The following is a 6,059-nucleotide window of genomic DNA, read 5'->3' on the forward strand; positions in this document are numbered from 1 at the left end:
CACACAAGCTGGGTATCAAGTGATAATACACCATTCACATGTGATAGTCTAATATTGTCACCCATCAGACTATTCTTGATTTAATCTTGTCTTTACATATACTAAATGACATATGTGTGATTGATTTAGAATGGACCATTATCAGGCACCTGTATCGAAACATGTGGAAAAATACATGTCATCTCTGCACTTAAATAGCGAATGGAGGACGCTTTTTCCTGTGATTCATTTTTATGTCAGGTAATCTATACTCCTGTTGTAAAGATAAGCAATGTGCTTAATAGGAGGAAAATGAAATTTGATAAATAAATACAGTAGGCCTACTCTATAGAGAGCTGATGGGATCCTCCTCTTTTTAATAGAGGCCATCACTCTGTTTTTCTCACGCAATTGCATAGCCCATAGAAATGTTGAGCAACATGAGCTCTCATGAAGTGTTTGATTAGATTTTCCATTACATTTTGTATTGATGTCAGAGTGATTAGAGGGACAATAGAGTGCTGAGTACCAGGCAGTTAACAAGTTTGGTTGACTACTAACGACTAGCATCAGAGCTTGGAGAACCCGAATTACCGTGACTAAACGGTCATGTGGAATTTTACTGAGGTCCATAACCTATGACTGCCTAGTCACCGTTACAGCCATAGTTATGTATTTCTGGCGGCGGCTAATTGGAGATAAAATACTAAAATCAATCCATTCGTTTCCAGATTAGGCACCTTCTATGCATATTGCTTAATGGAACCCTCTAAAGTCTCAAAATCTGGGATCTGTTCAATAAGCTGTCGTGCATCTTTTTGTAAAGCAGCAAAGTAACGCTTTGTCTCTTTCAGGTCCCTGTCTCTATTGATCTCCAGCTGTCTGATTCTGTTTTCCTTCTCCAGGACCGTCTTCTCAAGAGTTAGATTTTCAATCAGCAGTGCTCTCAGAGCTTCCTCGTATCTAGCTAGTAATGATGCCTCCTTTTCCTGCATTTTCTTCTCAAAGATATCCCTGGCCTTCCTTTCCCTATCAGCAAGCATTTCGTTTACTTGTTGATATGTGTAATTTGTGTAGTAGCTACCCTGATTTGCCTTAATCATTTCATCTATCTTGTCAAAGAGTTTCAGCACTTGGGTACGGTCACTTTTTTCCATATTGTTGAAGACATGGTATCTATTCCCTAACCTCTGCAGAATTTTTCTGAATTCCTCATTTGCCTCTTCCAACATTTTCTCAATCCCTCCTTCAGCACAGGTAAAAAGGATCATGGTGTGCTTCTCTGCATCTTTCCCAAATATTTCCTCAAGTTTGTGTACTGTGCTCATCTCCTCCTGGTGATGGGACCTACTTTAATGACAACTATGATGGCATGGGGACCAGGTGCTGACATGTTGACACACTTAGCTATCTCTCTTCACTGTCAATTCAGGCAGATTTGTGTCTAATAGACCAGGTGTATCGACTACGGTGACCTGCCTGTCTCCCACCTCCCCCGTCTCTTTAGAACACTCTTTGGTGACAGATGACATACGACCAGCTGATCTGAAGGCATCTCTCCCCAGGATGGTGTTGGCTGAAGAACTCTTCCCAGCACCAGTCTTCCCCACCAGCACTATTCTGGTCATGAACACTAGGAGAGAACAAAAAAGGAGTACAGAGTCACATACGCCCCACACAACTATATGGCCTTACTCCTTGAGTAAGTGAATGGACACACGAGTGGTATTGAAAGCATAAATTGATAAACAACTGAGCCACATATTAATGATCCATTTACTAACTCATGTTAGGAGGAAGTTCTGAGCTCCATGTTCTCCGACGTGGCTGGCTCTCATCTACTGATTTTGAAAAAGCAAAGTTAAAACATTGTGTATTAGGAGCTTTTCCCAGCACCAGTAGGCTAATCCACTAGGACAATATTCTGTGTATAAATGCAGTTAAGCAATAAAGCAGGATAGGGATTATACGTGTGAATAACTTCCAAGCCTAAGAGACCCGGAGGCAAAAAAAGTAATTCAAGCGAGAGGGGAGATGAAGACGGAGATTTAACAAGCGCATTCACAAAATAAAGCACTGTCGTTGCACCAATGTGTGCCCTAACCATAAACATCAATGCCTTTCTTCAAAATCAATGCACAAGTATATATTTTTTTTTTAAACCTGCATATTTAGTTAATATTGCCTGCTAACATGAATTTCTTTAACTAGGAACTTGTGTCACTTCTCTTGCGTTCTGTGCAAGCAGAGTCAGGAGTATATGCAGCAGTTTGGGCCTCCTGGCTAGATTTGCGAACTGTGTGAAGACCATTTCTTCTAACAAAACGTGAATTCTGTTTGCCAGAATTGTACATAATTATGACATAACATTGAAGGTTGTGCAATGTAACAGCAATATCTAGACTTAGGGTTGAAAGAATAAACGTTTTGTTTTATATTTATTATAGTTCCCGGATTCGACCATATTAATGACCAAAGGCTCGTATTTACCCCCTGTATATAGCCTCCACATTGACTCTGTACTGGTACCCCCTGTATATAGCCTCCACATTGACTCTGTACCGTAATACCCTGTATATAGCCTCCACATTGACTCTGTACCGTAATACCCTGTATATAGCCTCCACATTGACTCTGTACTGGTACCCCCTGTATATAGCCTCCACATTGACTCTGTACTGGTACCCCCTGTATATAGCCTCCACATTGACTCTGTACCAGTACCCCCTGTATATAGCCTCCACATTGACTCTGTACCGTTACCCCCTGTATATAGCCTCCACATTGACTCTGTACCAGTACCCCCTGTATATAGCCTCCACATTGACTCTGTACTGGTACCCCCTGTATATAGCCTCCACATTGACTCTGTACCGTAACACCCTGTATATAGCCTCCACATTGACTCTGTACCGTAATACCCTGTATATAGCCTCCACATTGACTCTGTACCGTAATAACCTGTATATAGCCTCCACATTGACTCTGTCCCGGTACCCCCTGTATATAGCCTCCACATTGACTCTGTACCGTAACACCCTGTATATAGCCTCCACATTGACTCTGTACCGTAATACCCTGTATATAGCCTCCACATTGACTCTGTACCGTAACACCCTGTATATAGCCTCCACATTGACTCTGTACCGTAATACCCTGTATATAGCCTCCACACTGACTCTGTACTGGTACCCCCTGTATATAGCCTCCACATTGACTCTGTACCCCTGTATATAGCCTCCACATTGAATCTGTACCAGTACCCCTGTATATAGTCTCCACATTGACTCTGTACTGGTACCCCCTGTATATAGTCTCCACATTGACTCTGTACTGGTACCCCTGTATAAAGCCTCCACATTGACTCTGTACTGGTACCCCTGTATATAGCCTCCACATTGTACTGGTACCCCTGTATATAGCCTCCACATTGACTCTGTACTGGTACCCCCTGTATATAGCCTCCACATTGACTCTGTACTGGTACCCCCTGTATATAGCCTCCACATTGACTCTGTACGGTACCCCCTGTATATAGCCTCCACATTGACTCTGTACTGGTACCCCCTGTATATAGCCTCCACATTGACTCTGTACCGGTACCCTCTGTATATAGCCTCCACATTGTACTGGTACCCCTGTATATAGCCTCCACATTGACTCTGTACTGGTACCCCCTGTATATAGCCTCCACATTGACTCTGTACTGGTACCCCCTGTATATAGCCTCCACATTGACTCTGTACCGGTACCCCTGTATATAGCCTCCACATTGACTCTGTACTGGTACCCCCTGTATATAGCCTCCACATTGACTCTGTACTGGTACCCCCTGTATATAGCCTCCACATTGACTCTGTACCGGTACCCCCTGTATATAGTCTGACTATTGTTATTTTACTGCTGCTCTTTAGTTATTTGTTACTTTTATTTATTTATTTTTGCTTCTTTAAAAAAAATAGCATTGTTGTTTATAGGCTTGTAAAGCTGAATACCTGCTGTATTCGGTGCACGTGACAAATAACATTTGATTTGAACTCCCTGCTATCAACCAATCACCATCCAGGATACAAAACAACTTGCGCATTATACAACCTTATAGTACTTTATTTTGTTAAAATTAGAAGTTATCAGTTATAGATTCATAATATCGTTGTGTAGAAAGATTTAACAAATTAAACTACATTAAAATAGAATTAAATTAAATAGTGACAAATTAACACATTCATTAATATTATTGTAATTGTTACATGAATATGGATGTTTTTCTTCAACTGAAATAGGCTTCTGGAAAAAAAACAAATATTTCCTGCAAAAATAGATAATGGTAATTCTTACAATTGGGACGTCCACCTCTAATGCTGGACCTTCTCTGTCCTCCTGTCAGCAGAGAATCTTCTGCAAAAGATCAAATAATTCTAATGAAAAATAACCCATAATAATAATTTAATACTATTACACATGAGAAAATTGAGAATGATGATATCTGAAACAAATAATTAGCTAGTTAATGTCAAGTTATTCTAGAGGGTGAATTTTCTATTCTTAACCATGTTTAAATACTTGCAGTTCATGAATGAGCCAAAGTTGACAAGTGGGAAATATGACAAGGCGCGTTCACACTCCCACCTTAGCCCAGAGCTAAAAACAATGCCAGTGTGGAAAGGCCTAACTAGCTGGCCTGCACATCTGGCGTGTTTTCACTAGGAACTAAACGGAAGCAAACGAGCCAATAGGGGAACGGACCTTAACTTGTCCAACACGAAACTCTCGATTTCGTTCCAAAAAGTATTCCGCTGAAAAACGTTTCGCTACGGTTTGCACTCATTTCAAATACTGATAAATGTAAGAGATTATGGATACTCGACCCCAGGCCAAATGTATCACCACAAACACAGCATTTTTAATTGGATTTTTCATTGATTAAAAAAATAAATAAGGAAAATTGTACGTGGCTTACTTTCGCTTTCATGTCAAACGTAACCAAATGTATGTTGTCCTCTGCGTATAGGAACATATACATTAAGGCTAACTGTTGAACTGTAAACTACCTAACAATTCAGTATGAGCCATCGTTTTCAGGTGTAAGACTCGCTGCATGCTATGTTAGGCGCGTCTAGTCTTATCGTCCGTGGAATAGGAATAGACAGGTCGAATAGTCCAACAAATATCCAAAAACATATGGCCAGTTTGTGAAGTATTCTAATAGATGCATAGTGCATTGTCAAATGACTCACCGTCGGTCAGTTTAGATGATGCCATTGAAATTTAAATAACAGACGTCAATGAATTTACTAAAGACAGCACAGTATGAAGACAGGCTAAAACTCCTTAACCAATAGAAATCCGTGATCACGCCTGACGCGTTTGGGCAGCCTAAACTCCTGCGCCAAATCACGTCATCCGTCATCACGTCATCAAGTGAAACCGTCGTTTCGCGACGAATTGCGCATGTGTAGGCCGTCGACTCAAAGACACGCTTTCGATATAAGTTGTTTTGACAAAAATAAAAACGTGTCAGTTTGTCACTTTCACGAAGTTTGAGTAATAACATGTTCAAATACTTGAGATTGGTTCGAATCTAGGTTGTGTGTCTTTCAGGTTGAGAAAATTAAAGAATATTAAGAATATTTCAATTCTCTCATTGTTCTCAAAACCCAAATCCCCGGCCTGGTCTAATTTTTCGCCTCTGGGTTTAAAGAAAACTCTGTGATTTTACCATCCCATCGGCTGATGGTTAACTGCACCATTACACGGAGTACTGCAACGGTGCGGGTAGGCCTACAGTACTTAGTCAGGCCTACTAAGAAGCCCGTGTAAAAAAAAACATTATCGTAAAGGATAAAACATGTCACAATCATATAATGCAGAGGATGCTTGATCAAATAAATAAACAGTGCTTAGCAAGAGTTTTAATCTGAGTAGAGTTTCTTTGTATACTAGATATTAACCTACCACAGGAGTTTATTACAGTCTCCTAAACCACAGACATCCTGTTTCCAGCCCAGCCTCACGTTCAATTCATCCTGTTCAACTAAAGGTTTCTGTTGCAACTGAGATGCAGAAACAATGCAGCAGAG

The 6,059-nt window shown here is 40.6% G+C and overlaps 1 pseudogene; it reads right to left on the reverse strand.

The window, feature by feature from the left end:
- Positions 1-395: 395 nt before the first annotated feature.
- On the reverse strand, positions 396-4,372 carry LOC124030330 (annotated as a pseudogene).
- Positions 4,373-6,059: the final 1,687 nt, after the last annotated feature.

Source organism: Oncorhynchus gorbuscha, unplaced genomic scaffold (assembly GCF_021184085.1).
Source record: "Oncorhynchus gorbuscha isolate QuinsamMale2020 ecotype Even-year unplaced genomic scaffold, OgorEven_v1.0 Un_scaffold_10647, whole genome shotgun sequence".
In the NCBI taxonomy this organism is placed as follows: Eukaryota; Metazoa; Chordata; class Actinopteri; order Salmoniformes; family Salmonidae; genus Oncorhynchus; species Oncorhynchus gorbuscha.